The sequence below is a fragment of the Papio anubis genome, chromosome 14 (genome assembly GCF_008728515.1).
Source record: "Papio anubis isolate 15944 chromosome 14, Panubis1.0, whole genome shotgun sequence".
NCBI classification, from domain to species: Eukaryota; Metazoa; Chordata; class Mammalia; order Primates; family Cercopithecidae; genus Papio; species Papio anubis.
Window position 1 is genome coordinate 14,421,565 of NC_044989.1, and position 20,323 is coordinate 14,441,887.

The following is a 20,323-nucleotide window of genomic DNA, read 5'->3' on the forward strand; positions in this document are numbered from 1 at the left end:
TTTTGAATAAAGTGAGGGAGTGGCAGAGAGTCATATCTAGGAGAAGACTTTTCCAAATAGTGGTAACAGTAACAGAAAAGGCCCTGAGGGTGGAGAGAACAGGATTCTTTCAAGCACAGATAGCAAACCCATCACAGGAATGCTGCCACTCTCCCATCCTCCACCCAGCCACGTCCAGGGAAGATGACACAGGTATGAATCCCTGCACTTCTCACTGAGCTAAGACAGGTTCAGAGTGTTTCTGAACACTAAGAATAAGTGCTAAGATGAAAACCGTTTCTTGTCACTGCCTTACAGGTTAGGCTTCTCAGTTCCAGACCATAATCTTATCTTCAGATTGTTTGACTTTCCAGTGTCACTGACACTATAATGGATATGGTCGGAAGGGGAGATAGGAAAGTCACCTTGCTGGGGATACCTCATTGATTAATTTCTTATACTTCATACTATGCAGTATTGCTATGTATCAGACACTCTGCTAAGTCTTAAGGATACAGAAATAAATTATTTCATTGTGTCACAAATCAGAAAGATGTGGAAGAAAAATCCTTACAATACAGTGAAAAGATACTGTGAGAGCTCTGAAAATCATACGCCTAATTTGACAAGTAATGGAGCATTGCTTGGAAAGGACTCATGGGAAGTGGGAATGGCAAAGGCTTTAAGACCAAATAGTCTTTTGTTCTATTCCTACTGTGTCACTTTTTTGCTAGCTGTGTGACTTTTGTGCTATTAAATTTACCTCCCTGAGCCTAAGATAATACTTGCTAATCATGTCGTCATAAAACTTAGAAAGAGGTACTGTAAGCACACTGCACAGAGGCTAGCACGTAGTAGACACTCAAATAGTAGTTTTTATTTTTAACAAGTTGACATAGATGCAGCATTTGCGAACACTGTTGAGTGTTTAGATTGCCAGATGCACACAAAAGAGGAAGCAAGATTCTATGTGTTTCATCAAAGACACATAAAAAAAGCATAACATCTATTACTTTTAACTTGCACTAATAGAAAAATAATATGCAAATTGATTATATGATACTATTGATCATAAAATACATCCCAATATTAGAGATGTTAAAATATGAAAAATGTGCATCATTGAATGAATAAAAATTTACTTACATGTTTTGGTTTTATAGCTGGAATGCAAGATATAGGTGAAAGTGAAAACAAGAGAGGTTGGATAAGCAAGAAATAGTCATGAAGTATATTTTATATCAAATTAAGAAGCCAGGACATGATCCTATGGGCAAAATCAGAGTGCCCTTGAAGATTTTAAGTTCTGAAGAGGTAGAAAAAAGTTGGAGGTATGGTGGTATGGATTAGAGAAATGGCAGGCCACAAGTTAATTAGGAAATATGTGGCATACTTTAGACCAGAGATCACTTTGTGTACTACAATAACCTGTGAAGACTTTCAAGGAATGTGATAAATTTTGTTTTCAGTTTTTTTTTTTTTTTTACCATGATGAATCTAGTTAGAAATATATTGGCTTTATAAATCGTTTTCTTTGACGTAAACATTATTTAAAAATATGTCCCTTAATTTTCAAATATTCTATAGGTATTATTTATGATTTCTAGTTTAATTCTAGTGTAAAAAGAGAGTATACGCTGCATGAACTCAATGCTTTGAAATGTGTTAAGACTCTATTTATGGTCCACGTAGTGTATCTTGATATACGTGTCATATATACTTCAAAAGAATGTTTTTTTCTGCAGTTGTTTAACATGATGTTTTATATATGCCTATAGGATCAAGTTATTTAAAAGTGTTGCTCAAATCTTCCATGTCCTTAATGATTTTTTATTTATTTTTGCTATTACTGAGAGATTTCCTTTTATCATTTTGAAATATCCCTCTACCTCTGCTTATACTCCTTGTCTAGAAGTCTACTTTGCCCAACATTATACAGCTACACTATCTTTCTTTTGCTTAGTATTTGCATCCTACTACTTCCAACCTATGTGTAACACTGCCTAACTATGCCTTTTTAAAATCTATTCTGAAAATATTGTGTTCTAATTGGAGGGGTTATATTATATTATATTATATTGTGTTCTAATTGGAGGGGTTATATTATATCCAATTATATTTAATGTAATTATTGGTATGCTTGTGTTTTAAGTCTAATATCTTGCTATTTTTCTATTTATTCCTTCTGTTATTTCTTTCCTGTCTTTTTTGAGTTAATGAAATATCTTCAGAATTCTACCTATTTTATTTATTGAATTTTTAGCTTTGTATAATTTTCTATAGTTTGATCTATGAATTTTGGCATTGAATTAAGATTAGATTACTTGGCCAGGCACGGTGGCTCAAGCCTGTAATCCCAGCACTTTGGGAGGCCGAGACGGGTGGATCACAAGGTCAGGAGATTGAGACCATCCTGGCTAACACGGTGAAACCCCGTCTCTACCAAAAAATACAAAAACCTAGCCGGGCGAGGTGGCGGGCGCCTGTAGTCCCAGCTACTCGGGAGGCTGAGGCAGGAGAGTGGTGTAAACCCAGGAGGTGGAGCTTGCAGTGAGCTGAGATCCGGCCACTGCACTCCAGCCTGGGCAACAGAGTGAAACTCTGTCTTAAAAAAAAAAAAAAAAAAAAGATTAGATTACTTGGTGTATAATTAAGAAACATACACCACCTTCCATTCTTTGTATTATTGTTGTCATAGTTTACTTCTAAATTTGCTATAAAACCCATAGTACATTGTTGTTTTTGTCTTTAAATAATTCCTTTAGAGAATTTAAGAAAAAAATGAAAAGAACTTTCATATTAATCACATCTTTACCACAGTACTCCTCTTTATTCCTTCTCATGGATCTTGATTTTTATTTGTTATCATTTTCCTTTAGTATGAAGAACTTAGCGGTTCCTGTAGTGCAAGACTGCTAATAACACATTTTACTGACTTTCACTTATGTGAGATGTCACCATTTCACCTTCCTTTTTAAAACATATGTTTGCTGGATATAGACTGTATTTTTAATTTTTAGCAATGTGATATCACTCCATTCTCTTCTTGTCACCATTATTTTGAATTCATAGTCAGCTGTCATTCTTATTATTTTTAGCCTATGTGTAATGTATCGTTTACCACACAGTTCTTTGTAATTTTTTAATTAGTTGCTTTTCAGACATTTTTTTAAATTAGTGATTTACTACAGTTTGACTATGATGTACTTAGGTGGAGTATTCTTTGCATTTATCCTTTGTGGGATTTGCAGACCTTATCTGTGGTTTGCCAATTTTGATAATTAAACATTTTGAGTCAATCTTCCTCAAATATTAATTCCTCATTCTCTCTCTCTTTCTTTTTAGTAAATTACATGCATATTAGCCCACTTGATTTTGTTTCACAGATCATATCTCCATTCATATTTTGCAATCTGTTTGTCTTTGTTTCAGCTAGTATTATTTTTGCTACTCTGTCTTCAATATCAGTTCTGTTATTAAAATTTGCTTTTAATCATACTCATTTAATTTTTGAATTTTTATTGTCATATATTTTAATTCTTGAATTACACTTTGCTGTTATTTGCAATTTTCATACCTCTTCTTACATTCGTCATCTTTTCTCCTACTATACCACATTTCCCTATATATTATTTAGCATATTTATCATAGTTGTTATAAATCCTGGCTTGATAATACCTAATTTCAAGCTCTGTCCACCCTGTACTTAGAAGCTGCTAAAATCTGTGCTCAGCTCTTTCAATATTTCATTGGTTGTTTTTCTCTGGGCCTTTTGAAGTATTGACCACATGATTCATTTTAGGATTCAGCCAAGAATTTAAGGGAAATGTGTATACAGATTTTGAGGCTCCCCCATGTTTCCTTCCTTTTTAAGGTTTCCTCTTCAATTCTCAGACAAAATGATACCCTCTATTTCTAATGTCTGACTTCCCAGCCTAGTAATATGGTTACTTTATGCTTGAACTCTATACCCACATACTGTGCAGACTGGGTCAATCATCAGGGAAAAAGTTTTGAAAACACAGATTTTGCTCGCTGTGATTTCCTTCTTTCACAGATTGAAAGTGTCTGCCTGTTTTGGGGTCTGTATCAGTATTTACAAGCACTGGGTTCTTCCTCACCCCACAATTTATAATTATTATCAGCTGAAAGGTTAGTCGAGTTCAAGCCACTTCATTACAGGGTACAGGAAGTCACCTTTAGTGAAGGTTCTAAAATGTACAGTTGCCAGAGTCATCTCCTAAACCAGCTGAATCTCTGAGGGTGAGGCTGAGTTTTGTATGCTTTCAAAGGAGCTGCTGAAGTGATTTTGATGTCGTTCATCTGATGGTCCCAGAATTCCAGTTCAAACTTTGGAGATTTCAACACGGGATATCAGGCAACTCCTGAGCCAATCTTAACTAAATCCAGTTTAATGAAATAGACAAGGTCAAGATTACTCTGATCAAATTCTCAGATGAGAATAGGGAGCCTCAAAGAGAGGCCAGTTAGTGCTAGAGCATGAACTATAATCAAATTACAGCCAGCAGCTCTTTTTCTTATCTGAGTAACCAGGGTGAGGGACTTAAACCAGCAGCTTATGGCAACTCTGCACATTTATCTTGAAAGATGCTTGGCCAGGTTAGCAGGATATAGCACTCTGTATCAGCCAGAAGTAATTATGGCTCTTAGAATATATTTTGATTGAAAGTGCAAATTTGAATTTCTCAAATCTACCTTTTCTACAAGTCATCTTGTACTTCATCATGGACTAAAAGGACTATTATGTTAAATTGGAAATTTAGACTCAAGGTACAAGTCCCAGTGCAGAAGTTTAGAATTCACTAGGTTGGAGTTTTCTTTTTGTGGACATTAACAATTATTTTAAAAATATATTATTAAATCATCTTGAAACCTTATAAATGAAAAAAAAGAACTTATTTTGACTCCCTGCTGTGGCAATTTTTATGATCCCTTTCTATTTTTAATCCCTCTGCTTTTAAGTTTTATACAACTACAACCATAACTGACACATCATTTTAGAATAATGTGGGGCAATTTTTCTTTCTAATTTTCTAATGAAAATGCAGGGTTTTTTTATTTTATAATAATTGAATTAATTTAAAGTGTTCCGGATAGTTGGACTTTGAGATTGTTTCTCATATTTTAATATTAAAAATACCTGCTATAGGCTGGGTGTGGTGGCTCATGCCTGTAATCCCAGCACTTTGGGAGGCCGAAGCAGGCAGATCACAAGGTCAGGAGATCGAGAACATCCTGGCTAACACAGTGAAACCCGGTCTCTACTAAAAATACAAAAAAATTAATCGGGCGTGGTGGAAGGTGCCTGTGGTCCCAGCTACTCAGGAGGCTGAGGCAGAAGAATGGCATGAACCCAGGAGGTGGAGCTTACAGTAAGCAGAGTCACGCCACTGCACTCCAGCCTGGGCGACAGAGCGAGACTCCATCTCAAAAAAAAAAAAAAAGAAAAAAGAAAAAAAAAAGCCTGCTATAAATAGCTTTGTACTTTTTTTCTTCCCATATTTAGCATTATTTCTTTGAAATAGGCTTCCGAAAATGATATGAATGAATAAAGCTGTTTGGGCACATTTGGCTGTGCATCTATTTTGCCCTTCAAGAGGTTGCACTTATTACTGTCAATTATTCCAATACATCTCATTCTTCTTTGCCTTTCACCCATATCTCCTGCCAGTTCTACTTTCCAGCTTCTCTCCTTCTTCTGCTATCTAGATTGATTTCTCCTGTTGTTAATTCAACCCCAAACATCAGTTCTAGAGCCCTGCAGAATTCTCAGGAATGTTTGGCATCACTGCCCTCCATTTTGATAAGGTTCTATAACATTCTATGCATATCGCCATGGTAACGCTTACTACATTTTAAAATTTCACGTGCTCTTCCCCACCCCTGTGTTCATCAATAGTGTTATTAAGACCCTGAATGCCCTAAGTGAGTGTCACATGGAAGATATTTGACAAATATGTTTTGATGAAACTTTATGCCTCTAGAAATAATGAACAAACCCTGTTTCTGCACTCTGGCTGCAAATTATTTCTAACATTTATTTATCTTGCTTGTGGATTATATTTAAGCATAATAAAAATTAAGACAAGCACAAATCTGGGCTAGCTATAGTGAAAAATGGGAAATGTAATAAAATAAAATAATAATCTTAACCAGGGAGGGTGTGTGTGTGTGTGTGTGTGTGTGTGTGTGTTTTAAACATTTAAGAAGGTAAAGTAAGTCACGCCTAAGGGACTGTTATCCCATTTGAACTAGTAAAGTGGATGATCTTCAGATAAATACATAACGCTGTCTCTCCCCCAGGACAGTCGATACAATACTTCTGAAAGGCTATTAAGATGCTGAAATGAGAAAGTAAAGATCCCTGTTTGGCTGACTCTACTTGCCATTTAATCTAACCCATTCACTATCTCTTCAAAATTCATTTTGATTTCTACAGAGAATTAACTGTTACAAAATGGCACATATTAAGTGGAGATACAGCAAGAAATAGAGAAGGAATATAAAAGTGGCTTTTCCCTTTTTTTCTCCATTTAAAGACAATTCATATTTTGCTCAAAACTTGGAGAAAAAGAAGATAGGAAGTTTCAAAATTGCTAAAGCGATGACTCACACAATCTATGGATTCTTAAATGAGAAGAGAGGAATTTTACTTCCCCAGAGCAGGAAGAATCCAAAAATATTTGAGGAGAATGGGAATCACTAAAAGCTTAGAGCAAAGCTCCAGAAAATATAGTCAAAGAAATTATATTGTTGAAAGTTGCCAACAAGAGATAGCATATAATTGGTTCAGTCACATACAATAATATCAAAGGAAAAACACTATGTAGCATGTAAGGAGCCTTTTCAATTATACTTATTCTAAAAGGTATATATTAACTTTGGCATTTGACAAAAATCAATCAGCTGTGGATCTAGTTGGGGACTGTTTAAATATTCACTGAAGAAGGATGAGGAGAGATGTAGGTGAAGGAGCCAGCGTGGGCAGGGCCAGCCAGTGGGGGCTGTGGCTGGGCTTGGTAGGGAGAACTGGAGTGATCTCATTCTGAGACTGAAGGAGACAATAGGAAACTAGAGTGGGATCTCAGATTGGGTGAGCTGTAAAATCCAATCTGGAGACCTGAGAAGTCTGAACAGTTTGGCATTAAAGGAGGGTTCAAAAGCTCTCAAATCCAAAGTGGTCTTTGAAGCTGGAACTGGGTGGCAAGAGAGGGTTGCAGAGAGCAGCAGTAAGGAATAGATGGGAGTGGCCGTGGGCAATTCCCTGAAATAGATTTTGTTTTCAAGCTGTTTTCTATGTACCAGCCACAGCTTGAAGTACGGCTTTTAGAGCCAGGAGTAGGATGCATAAAGCCTCAGTAAATGTTACCAAATTGTCCTCCAGAATGATTTCACCAATCTATGTTCCCACCAACAGAGAATGCATGTACTTCCTCACTACCTTCTTTGCCAGGATAAAAATTAAATCCTTTAATTCTTTTTCTTAGTTTACCAAATTGGTAAAGAAAAAAAAAAGATATTTTACATTTAATTTGCATTTTAAAATTACCCATAAACACATGTTTTATATATCTTTATTGGAATATGTTTATTATATTTAAATATAAGTTGATTGTAAATTATAATTAAATATATATACACACATATATACATATATATGTATACATTTTTTTTTTTTTGAGACGGAGTCTCACTCTGTCGCCCAGGCTGGAGCACAATGGCATGATCTTGGCTCACTGCAGCCTCCACCTCATGGGTTCAAGCCATTCTCCTGCCTCAGCCTCCCAAAGTGCTGGGATTGCCGGTGTGAGCCACCTCACCTGGCCTAAATATAAATGTGTTTAATATAAATTATTTGATGATGTCTTCTGGATTTATTTATATTGCTGCTTTAGTATTTTTATAATGATATATATAAAAACTAATATGTTAAGAGTATGACTACTCTCATGTGGAAATCTTGATCTTCTATATGTATTTTAATTCTGATCTTTAATATATAAACATATATATAAATATGTATAAAGATCATAATATAAAATTACAAAATATATAAAGAATGTGATCAAATCTCTCAAGATGTTTTCCAATATCTTTATATTTACAATAATTTTTGCCCAAGTTCTGAAGTCATTTAAGAGCTCACATTTATTCTCTGATTGTTAAATGCTTTAATTTTACAATCAAGTATTTGAATTTCTGGGTTTTATTTTGGCATAAGGCAGGGATCTTTAGTGGTTGAATTATGGATCTATTTTAGCTGGTTTAAGGTGAGAGAGATTTGTTACATAGTTTAAGTTAATTTACTGAATTACCAGGAGGGTAAGGGCACAAAACTTGGATGCCCCACAGCCAAGAGCAAGAAATCTTCAAACACCCCATGTGAGTATTTTAGGGGAAACCCACTACTGCTGCAGGCTAGGGACTGGAGAGAAGAACTCCCACTTTAGCAGCCCTAGAACAGTTAAATATCTCTACCAAGAGACCCAGTTTCCTGGGGCACTCTTACCACTTCATGGTGCCCATTTCTGCCTTCCAATGGGCAGAGAATGTGTAGTGAACTGGGATCTCTTAGATACACATCTAGATGTGTATCTCCTAAGCAAAACCCGTGTCTGAAAAATGTAATAAAGCTAACACTATGCGATGCTTATTGCATGCCAGGCATTGCTCTAAGGACTTTTACAGATATTATCTAATTTAAGTTTTACAATATCCTCTGAAATGGTATTGTTATTATCCCATTTTGCACACAAGGAAGCCGAGACACAGAGTTAAGTGATTACCCAATATCACAAAGCTATTCGATGGCAGGCCTAGAATTTTTACCCAGGCTCTCCAGCTCCTCAATCTGTGCTCTCATCCATTGTGTTGTACAGCTTGTGGTTTTAAGCTTCCCAGCTTCTAGGTACAAGAAGCCAAGTTGGAAAGAGGTGGGAGTGGGTGCTGAATCGGTCTATTTGTACAGTCCTGCACAGGCACTAATCTAATTTTCCCAAAGAGCTGCTCAATTTTCTAGCGCCATTTATTGAATAATCCTACTTTCTTTATTGATTTATAATATACTAATGTTCTTATGCATTGAATATTTGTTGACTGAATAATATTTTAGAGTGTATATTTGGACTATCTAATCTAATCTAGTCTATTGTCAATTCTGGCATTTTGTGGGCTATTTTCTGTTGTTATTTGAGATGCATTCTCTGGATCTAACCACTATGTCCACTCTTATCTGTCCCCTGTCTGCTAATGCCTAGGGACTACATCCACAGACTGCTTTGCTCTCTGGCTTCTGGTTGGATTTGACCAGTGAGATACATCACAGGAGACAGGGGAAGGAGGTAAGTTATGTTGGAGCATTTCTTGCCTTGGTTTCCTTCTGGCCATGGGGCAGTTTGTCCCTCTAGAAGGGCTCAGCACCTGCCAGCTGTCTGTCTTCCACTGCTCTCCCATCAGTGGATTTATGACTGCCCCCGTCTCCTCACCACCTTTCAGGTCTAAGGTTGGCCTGGAGTATTGCATAATTCCTTAGTCGTTTCTCTAAAATCTGCCTACACTTTTATAAACACTTCCTTTATTCAACTCTCCTCAAGTCACCCGGTTTGTGTGTGCCATCTGTTCAAGTAAGTCAATAACAGTACATTGTTTTAATCATTGTCATTTTAAAATGTGTTTTAACATCTGGTAGGAAAAAATACTCAAGATTTCCACAACCTCCAAACTTGCTTTGCTATTTATTTATTCTTAGGTTAGAACTACATTGAAGTCTAAAATATAATGCATTACATTTAAAAAATTATAATATAATTAAACCTGAAATTAGTTAAAATGTTTTATTTTCCCAGCTGAGGACCTGAAATGCTTTTCCATTTACTCATATTTCCTTCACATTCTGCTATGAAAGTTGACAATCTTCTTAAACAGATCTTCATGTTCCCTGTTATTCCTGGATCTTGTAGAGGTTCACCAGTGTTTTGTCTACTGTTATTTTATTTTTCTCTGCTATAATTTCTATCTAGCCATATCTGGTACCTACATAAGCAGTTCATTTTTATATTTTAAAAGTCCAGCCATGTTACTAACTTGTGTATTCATTCAAACAGGTTGCTGATTCTCTTTTATATCCTGGATAATCGACTCTCTTTGATGTACTAAATAGGCAAACACGTCATCTTCTACCAATGATAATTTTACTTCTCCTTTGTAATCTCTGAAACTTTTATGTCTCTTTCATGTATTACTGAATTGTCTAAAGTTTCTTGAAAGGTTGTGATAATGGGCTTTTAGGACCTTGACTTGCACTTGATTTTAATTGGAATGTCTCTAATTATTCAACATTAGTATGTAGTTCGTTCTTGATTTTAGATATTCTTTATAATGTTTGAGAAGTGTCTTTATAATTTCCAGTTCACTACGCATTGCCATTATATGTGTTTTCATTTCTTCATTTCCCATTAATCTGGAATGGGTAATAATTTCATTAAATGACTTCTCATACTTTTTGAGATTATTAGAAATGTTGCTTCTCTAATACATGAGCATGTACTAAAATAATACAACTAATTTTATAACAGCCTTTTATTTCAGGAATAAAACCTACATAGTCGTAGTATACTAATCTTTAAATACAGTTCTGCATCTTCATTTATGGCATTTCATAAAGTTTTTCCCATTTATTTTCAAAATTACAAATGAGATGTTCCTTCTGTGCTTTGTTCCTTCTGTGCTATCATTGTCACATTTTGGTGAAATAAATTTCTGAACATTTCTGCTTTTTATCTGCTTTGAAACAACTTTAATAACATGAGAATTATTCCATAACACCATAAAATATTTAACATTGCCTGTTTCTGGGGTCATTCCATATTATAGGTTTTCTACTATGTTTTAAATTACATGTTTTATTCAGGTTTTTCATTCTTCTTGAAACATGTTTGATTGTTTATGTTTTCATTTAAAAAATTAGTTTTGTTTTGAGATAGTCAAATGTATTAGTATAGAGCTTCCATGACTTATTCTCAATTCAAAACAAAATTAAAAATTGTATTTTGAATTCTTCAATGCTACTCTTTTTTTGTATAAATGCATTAGCTTATAATCCCTGTTTGCCCTTTCTTCCTACAATTTGATTTTATTGTTATTCCTACACATTAAAATTTCATAAGGTTCATCCTTAATTAACTTAATTCATTTTGATGTTTTCAATAATGAAATTATTCATTATTATTCATTTCCCTGTGTGTATAGCTTTGGTCCCATTCTCTACCTTCTCTTACAGTTTCTTTATTTTTACTAGGCTTCTAATAAACATATTGCAGCTTTAACTTCCACTTAAACATAGAAATTGTTTAGATAGTGCTTTTAAATAATTTCTAATTAGTATATCATTGCTTTCATTATTAAAAGTGTTTTTCAACTATTGTTATTAATACCTAGTGTTACACTATCGGTATAAGAGATAATAATCTGTATGATTTCTTCTTGGTAAAGTTTAATAGGAATTCATTTATAACTTACTAACATACCCTAAATTGTTTTAACCGTTATCACCTATAAATCTTAAAGACAGGCCTTAACATCTTGTCATCTTATAGGGGAGAGGGGTGCGGATTAAGACACATATCATTTTCAAGCATATTCGTTCTCTGTGTCTGGAAGGGAGGCAAATACTCAATCCAAGAGTGATTCTTTTATGCTGCCAATCCCATCCTTCTCCATCCCTCATACTCACTCTATAAGTACCCATGTGCTGTGGCTGACTAGAGATGAGTGGTGAAATTTTGCATTATCAGGCAATGACAGATGACTTTGTCTACAAACTTTGTCTCTTGTCCTCCCCATTCCTAGGAGAGTTAGTAGGATAGATTTTCTGCTGCTATTCTCTCCAGGTACACTAGGTGCTCTTTAGATGTTGATTAGATCAAATTGAATAATGGATGAGAAAAGGTCGTGTTAACAGTTTAGTACTGCACTAATATGGGAAGGCATTATTTAAAACTAAATTTGGTAACAATAATGTCTAACTTTGTAAAAATTCTAACATATTTTTCCAAATGCTTTTTAAGCCTTTTAATAAGAACAATTATTACTTCTTACAATTGTATATATTTGGTGGGGTTTCGAAAGTACTTGTTCATCTATTATTTCATGCAGCCATTTTAAATTATGGTGGTCTGTAAGGATTTGCATCACTTGACAAATGAAATATTAAGCATCAGATAGATAAAATATTAAGAAGTAAATTCTGTGCTTAATATCACAAAGATAATAGAAACAGTAAAAGAAGATGAGCTCAATAATAATTTAAATAATTCAAATAATTTCAATAATGAAATTATTAACTATTATTCATTTCCCTGTGTGTATAGCTTTGGTCCCATTCTCTACCTTCTCTTACAGTTTTCAGCTTTTGTAATCATCTATTTGAAAGAGCCCAGGCCCCACCTACATTCCCAGGACAGTCTAGGCTGGTTGGATTATGCATCCCATGCCCAGTCTAGCCCTAGTTGTTCCACATTTTACTTTCTACAGGTCTCCCACATTTCGCTGTATGTAATGTTGCTTCCTATCTCCTCAGCTGGCATATGAGCTTCATGGATGATCTCTGTTCTCCCTAGGTATCTAGACTAGGGTTTCCTGAGAGAAGGAACCCTGGGGATGGATAGAATGATTCACAGAGACAGACATGGCAAGGAATGAGTGGGTTGATGGGAAGCCCGGTCACCTAGGTGTAGACCCTTTGAAACATTGCACAACCATTCCTTAGACAATGTAGGTCAAGGGTTGAAATGGAGGGCATTTTAACCATTTCTGTCCAAAAAGCAACCCCCAAATTAGTGGCATCTAAACATAAGCCTTTATTTTTCACTTGTGAGTCAGATGTGAGTGGCCCTGCTGATCCAGCTGGGTTTGCTTCTCATCTATGGGTCAGCTGGGGTGATAGCAATTGGGCTTGCCTGAACAGCTGGTCTTCAAGCTGTGGGTCCAGCTGGTGTAGATCTTCAGATCTGCCCTAAGTGTCTACTTTTTGGGTGCAGGATGAAGTGATGTAGCTACTTGGTGGAGAGCAGATGAAGACCTCATGGCAGTGATGGAGGGGCAGCAGGGCAAGGCCCATTGCACACGCATATTTACATCACATCTACCAACAGCCCGTTCGTGAAAACAAATCACATGGCCAAGCCTATAGTCAGAGGGAAATACACTGTCTTTTGTGGAGCAAACTACAAATTTACACAGCAAAAGGCATGGATACAGGAAACAGTGAAGGGTTCAATAATTCACTCTACTAACAGAGGAATTTCAAGGCTCAGACCAAAAAATAAAAATAAAAATAAAAAAAACAGACTCCAAGGACATGTACATCACACAGATATATAACATGTAAAATAATAAACTTAACTATAATGAAATGGAGCAAATGAAAACTTGTAAAGAGGTGCCTGAGGAGGTGAGAATAGGTCATTATTCTTTGTATAAAAAGTGTTTGCGCTGAATTTGAATTCAATGAGGACATTCTATCCTCATATGCTATGTTCTAGCAATCTTGAAATACTTGCAACATTGCTGATGTATGGTGCTCTCTGACTTTTTATGCCTTCAAACACACTGTTATCTCTTATTCTGTCATCATTCAGTCCCCAGGTATCCACTTAATTGGCTAATTAACTTTACCTTCCAGATTGCCTCCTACAGGAAGTCCTCCTTGGCTTTTTAAATCACTCTAGGTACCCCCATTCTCTATACACCTCTAGCATCCTGCAAATATCCTAGGACCTTATTTGCTAGTTATCTGTGTACATAATCAAGGCCATGGTTTTCTTAATGGCAGGGACCAGGTCTTAATTTTCTCTCTATTCCTATGGATTACAGCAGTAGTGTACAGTACACAAACAATTATTGGCTGAATGAGTAAATATCTGAAAGGCTTTCAGCATGAACTGATGGAGTCAAAAGAAGCTAAAGGAAAACGTAGAAGGAGAAATTTACAAGTTATTTTTTGGTACAGGTTTTTTTTTAAGTCTGTTTCTATTACTGAATAAAAATATTATGACTGAATACAAAGTCAGAGCTGTTTTATATTAAACAACAGGGCTCTAGTTCTAGTCTGGTGTAAACTGATTACAGGCATGTTTGGGAGTTAATTCATTTTTCTGGGTCCTACTTTTTTCATGTATTTTATGAGACGGCTGTACCAGATAATCTCTAAATTCTAAAACTCCACCTCTTAACATTTTTACTTCTAAATTTACTTACTTTGTTTATAGTTGAAGACATTACAACATGGGGCAAGTAGGTATAGAAGTAGCTGAGGAGGGTTTACAAGAGAAAATAAAAGTTTGAACTAAAATGACTGCATTCCAAGTGAGAAAAATATCTAATACTGTTGCATAGAATGAGAACAAACTTGGATTCCCTATTGGACTTCTCAACTACTCAGTCAACTGCAATATATTATAATTTTCCTAATTAGATAAGAAATTATTTGCCTTAGTAGTCTCTTTTGTGATTTTTACCTCTTCTAATATCTATTTTAATCCAAATGCCCACTGTCTGTGTTTGCATATTAACTAAGATGTATAGACAAATTATTATCTGCTGAATGTAAACCCAGGTACACAGAAGGTCACTGAAGGAAAGGCACAACCAACCATGACAAGACAGAATGATTAATGCCACTGAGGAAGAGTGAATGGGCACTGTGGTCTCAGAGGCATGCTTGTGTTGTTCAAGGAACCAGAGAAGGTTTTCTTGAGCTGAAATTTCAAAGGGAGTGGGAACTGGAAGGTGAATGTCTAAGCTACCTGGGCTGTTGTTCATATCTAACTACCTTCCCAGTTATAAAATGTCACAGCTGCCTAAAATGGGTTATTTGACTATGTGGGAAATCACTAATACAGCAATCTCGATAGACTTGGAAAGCTTTCTCCCTTAAACCATATTTCAATGAAAACTAGGAGCTGATGGCCAGGCGCGGTGGCTCTCCCCTGTAATCCCAGCACTTTGGGAGGCCGAGGTGGGCAGATCATGAGGTTAGCAGATCGAGACCATCCTGGTTAACATGGTGAAACCCCATCTGTACTAAAAAAATACAAAAAATTAGCCAGGCTTGGTGGTGGGCACCTGTATTCCCACCTACTCGGGAGGTTGAGGCAGGAGAATGGCATGAACCCGGGAGGTGGAGCTTGCAGTGAGCCGAGATTGTACCACTGCACCCCAGCCCGGATGACAGAGTGAGACTCCATCTCAAAAATAAATAAATAAACCAAATAAATAAATAAATAAATACAAAGAAAGAAAACTAGGAGCTGATGAGATATTCTATTTGGGAATAGGTTCACCCCATCTGGTTCTGAATCCATTGAAAAACATATACAGTACAGGAGTTAGGATGAAGATATCAGCTTGATCTCAGGTAAAACTGGACTAGAGAAGTTGGTTTGGACTAGAGGCCAAGATGGGTTTTGTAGCATATCCCCTCTGCCAACTCCTTCCCCACTCCACCATTACAGTTGATTTTACTTGCTTAGTCACATACAGAGCTTCAGGAGAATCTAGGGCACCTCATCCCATGGCAGAGCTTGTCCTGGTCATTTATCACATGGAAGAGAAGTTGGAGACACACATATCTTGCTAGCAAGAGACAGTGGAGGAGGAGGGGCCGTGCATCTCCAAGGAACTGTCCCCAAATTCTATTAATCAGGTGGGTCTCTTCTCCTCCCAGGCAGAGAGAGTCAAGTGGAGAAAATGGCAGTTATTTTCTCCTCTAGGCTTCCAAAAATGGTGGATGCTTTCACATGAGCCAGCTGGGCATATGGGAGAGAAAGGGCATGAACATGATTTCCTATCATCCATCTCCTCATTCCCACCCAAAGTAAAGGCTGCCTTAACAATTTCTGGATGGTCCCCTACAAAGGCATAGATTTCATAAAAGAGACTTTCAGAATGTAATGAGTTGAATTGGGGAGCTAGTGATGTTGGGAAAAGAGAGCACAAAATCCTTTGTGAAGGTCCCTCACAAAAATTGTCCCAGTTGGGTGTAACATCCTCTGTAACCTTAGCCCTAACCTATACCTGCCTACCTACCAAATATTGAGGAAATGTTTCAAAATCTCAAAGGTAGAGACCAAACATGAAGGAACATTAAAAAATCACAAAATAGCCTGTAATCCCAGCACTTTGGGAGGCCAAGACGGGCGGATCATGAGGTCAGGAGATCGAGACCATCCTGGCTAACACGGTGAAACCCCGTCTCTACTAAAAAATACAAAAAAACTATCCGGGCGAGGTGGCGGGCACCTGTAGTCCTAGATACTCAGGAGGCTGAGGCAGGAGAATGGCGTAAACCCAGGAGGCGGAGCTTGCAGTGAGCTGAGATCCGGCCACTGCACTCCAACCTGGGCGACAGAGCGAGACTCTGTCTCAAAAAAATAAAAATAAAAATAAATCACAAAATATTTATTCTGTGACAAAGTAAATGCACATTTCCATGAAGATTAAATCTAGAACCAAAGTAAACTATCAGCACAACCTCATGAGGAGTTCTAACTTTCTCATATTGGCTAATCCCTTTTACTCAGCCTACTGGAGTGACATGTCAAAGAGACTTAAGCTAAGGCCTAGGTTTCCCATGTCTGGATTTTGTATGTGTTATGCCCCTTTGACTCTGTCTTTTTAGAGTAAAATATATTCACTGGTAGGGTAGTGACGTAGAAAGATCACAAAAGAATTATCAGGAATCCTGGGTTGTAATCTCACTTGTGTAATTTAATACCTGTGTGACCTTGGGCAAGACATTCAATTTCCATTGGCATTTAAGTGCTATCATCTGTAAAATGAGGTACTTGAAAATGTCAAAATTTCCTTTCTAATTTTAATTTTATGTGTTACATTTAAGTCTATCAAAAGTCAATAAAATATAAAAATTTCATTATTTGTTTTGTGTAGTGAGTTCTGTTAAGGGACTTATGTAATGTCATTTAATCTTCCCAACAACGCTATGGGGTAAGAATAATTATCCCCATTTTATAGATGAGTAAACTTGAGCTCTGAAGCGTTAAGTCATTTGCTCAGGGTAAGAGGGAAAGCTGGGATTAAAACCTATGGCTTATTCCAAAACTCACTTCATTTACCACGTATTCCTCTGAAAATAGCATTTGCAAACTGTCAATCTTTCAAGACCATTCCCTGTACCTGTATTCCTGTGGTTCTCGTGACCATCTGTTTTTAGTCCCATTTTGCAGATAAGCAAACTGTGGTTTACAGAAGCTGAGTTGCCCAAAGTCATAAAGCTCATTCGAATCAGTGCTGAAACTTCTCCCAAGTGGCCCTAGGGCTGAGCGCTAGAAGACTGCTTATTTTCTCTGAGGCAGACCACACTAGGTCACTTCTCCGGGAGCCAATTGTTCGCATTCGGCAGCTACTCTGACTCAGGCAGACAATTCCATTCATTTCCTGGGATGGAGCGTTCTGAAATAACTCTTTTCCTTTAACACAGTCCTATCTTCATGAGGCAGTATTTGTTGCCTCTTTGATTAAATCCATTAGCTATTCAGCCACAGCTGCCCTTCAAAAAGCAGCATGCCTCTAAAAGCCGCACATTCAGCAGCTAAATGATTCTGAGCCAAACCAGGGAGATCTAACCCATCCAGCAAACAGTGAGGAATGTGAGCAAAACACAACATCAGAGTTGGAACGGGCCTTTGAAATCATGAAAAGTACAAACCCCTCATTTTACAGATGGGGAAATCAAGAAGAGACAGCTCCAGCTCAAATCCAGGAAATGATGGAGCCAGGGTCAGAAATTAGTGGGGTTTTGTTTTGTTTTGTTTTTTTGGAGACTAAGTCTCACTCTGTCACCAGGCTGGAGTGCAGTGGCACGGTCTCAGCTCATTGCAACCTCAGCCTTCTGGGTTCAAACAATTCTCCTGCTTCAACCTCCTGAGTAGCTGGGATTACAGGCGCATGCCACCACGACTGGCTAATTTTTTCTCTTTTAGTAGAGACGGGGTTTCACAGTGTTGCCCAGGCTGGTCTCGAATTCCTGAGCTCAGGCGATCCACCTACCTCGGCCTCCCAAAGTGCTAGGATTACAGGCATGAGCCACCACATCTGGACAGTTTTCTTTTTTTTTTTCCTATTCAAATAGGGGGGTCTCAACAACACAAGACAGAATTCCATCACAATGTGAAATGGAAGCTGGAAGAAACAATCAGCACTACTCCTCACTCCCATACAGAGATATGCCAGTCAGCTCTTTCAGGTACCTTATCTAATTTCATTTCATCATCATATCATAAAGTTATTTTTGTTTTTGCTGAAGCAAAAAAAATGCCCAAATCAGTGTGGCTTGCAACAATAAAGATGCATTTCTTGTTCACATACATGTTCAATGTGGGTTGGCTGTGCCTCTGTTCCACAGTATTTTCAATCTAGGACTCCAGCCAACAGAGCAGCTCTATCTGGACCATCGCTGGTCATTGTGGGTTGAATTGTGCCTTCCTAAAAAGATGATAAAGTACTGTCCCTCAGTACCTGTGAATGTGATCTTATTTGGAAATAGAATATTTACCATTGATCAGGTGAAGATGATGTCATTAAGGTGGACCCCTAACTGAATTTGACCATCGCCCGAATAAGAGGAGAAATTCAGACATAGAGACAGATATGGGCACAGGGAGGACACCTTGTGAAGACGAAGGTAGAGATTGGGATGATGCTTCTGCAAGCCAGAGAATGCCAAAGATTGTCAGCAAACCACCAGAAGTTATGGAAGAATCATGGAACAGATTCTCCCTCACAGCCTTAAGAAAAAAGAAAAAAAAAACCTGTAAATACCTTGAATTTTGATTTGTAGCCCCCCCAGAAGTATGAAACAATAAATTTCTGTTGTTTAAGCCACCCAGTGTGTGGTGCTTTGTTAGGCAACCCCAACAAACTGATACACCGGCTTTGTTGCAGAGAGTTGCAAGCGAGAAAGAGATGTTGCAGCAGATGCAACAGAGAGATACGCATCAGGTGCTGCCTTCCAAAGCTTCTGCTCACACTCCACTGGACAAAGCACATCACACAGCTAAGCCTGATGGCAGTGCTGATGAAAAGGATTTTCTTCACACAAGGAGTACTCGTGCCCCTGCTCCAGGGAAGAGCAGGGAACATTTTTAACAATAAAACAGTCTACCATAGCAGCACTATCATCACTATAGGCAGATGGGCATTGAGGGCCATTGAACTCAGGGCCCAAAGACAACAACTGAGTGGTACAAGCTGAGTAATTGGTGGAGCCAGTTTATGATCCCTGCTTTTCTGCCCCAAATCCAAGGCTATTCCTACTGCATCCCCAAGGAATTCTAAAGGTAACCAGCTTGCCAATACTGATCCCTGTCCTGGAAGTGCTAATGCAACTCCCCTTCCCAATATCAGCCACTTGGTTAAGAATCATAAAATTAGCTTCCAAAAATAAATAAAATAATTAAACTTGTATCATAATCAAAGGTCAGTCTTTATGTTCTTTCTTAGCATAAAATCTCTCATTAGAATACTGCCTGAGCTTTTTTTCCTGGGTAAACGCATGTGTGAAATCAGGGCATTGCTTTGATTGTTGTGGTATTATATACAGCTTTGTATAGATTTGCCTGGGAAAATGAACCTTTGAATGTATTAATCATGAGCCTCTTAACTAGCTCAACCCAGCCTTCTGCTCACAATGTTTTGAGAGCCAGTAGCTAATTAGGCCAGTTAGGTCAGGTCAAGTCTACTATAGTACATGTGGCTAGGCCTGCATCATAAACTAGGCCAGCTCCACATCTGGGAGGGCAGAGCTGGAAGGCTTCTTGCCCTTAGGGTAGCCAAATGTCCCAGTATGCCCAGGACTAAGGGATTTCCCAGAACATAAGGCTTTCAGAGCTAAAACTGGAATCACCTCCAGGAAACCAGGATGGTTGGTCACCCCAGGCCTCCATCCTCTTCAGTAAATCCAAGTCTAGAATTTTCAGATAGGAAACCTGAGATCAGAGAGGGAAGAATTTGGAGTCAGAAATAGAAGAGAACATCCACATCACATAACCTTAATGTTAGGGGGACCAATCATTCTGGTTTTCCCTGTGAGAGGGCTCCCACACAGTGGGACTTTCAGTTTTAGAGCTGGAACAGTCCTGGGGAAACTGGGAGGAGTTGGTCATCTCATCTAATAATGTCTTATTTTACAAATAGAGAAACTGAGACCCAGAGAAAAGTGAGTTGTCCAAGGTCACATTGGAAATAAATGGCAAACTGGGAACAGAAGGAGGTTTCTTAACTCCCACTCCACTGCTATTTCTGCAGT

The 20,323-nt window shown here is 37.6% G+C and overlaps 1 protein-coding gene across 3 annotated transcripts in view; it reads left to right on the forward strand.

The window, feature by feature from the left end:
* LRATD1 (LRAT domain containing 1) overlaps window positions 1–19,722 on the forward strand; it is a 43,584-nt gene extending 23,862 nt beyond the window's left edge. For 2 of the 3 annotated variants that reach the window (XR_004178379.1, XR_002516529.2), the window contains exons 4-5: window positions 9,258–9,341; window positions 10,104–15,014. The gene's annotated coding sequence lies outside the window, so the exon portion shown is untranslated. Of the gene's footprint in view, window positions 1–9,257; window positions 9,342–10,103; window positions 15,015–18,148 lie in introns of those variants that run through there. The other variant, XR_002516530.2, reaches the window with a different exon arrangement.
* Window positions 19,723–20,323: the final 601 nt, after the last annotated feature.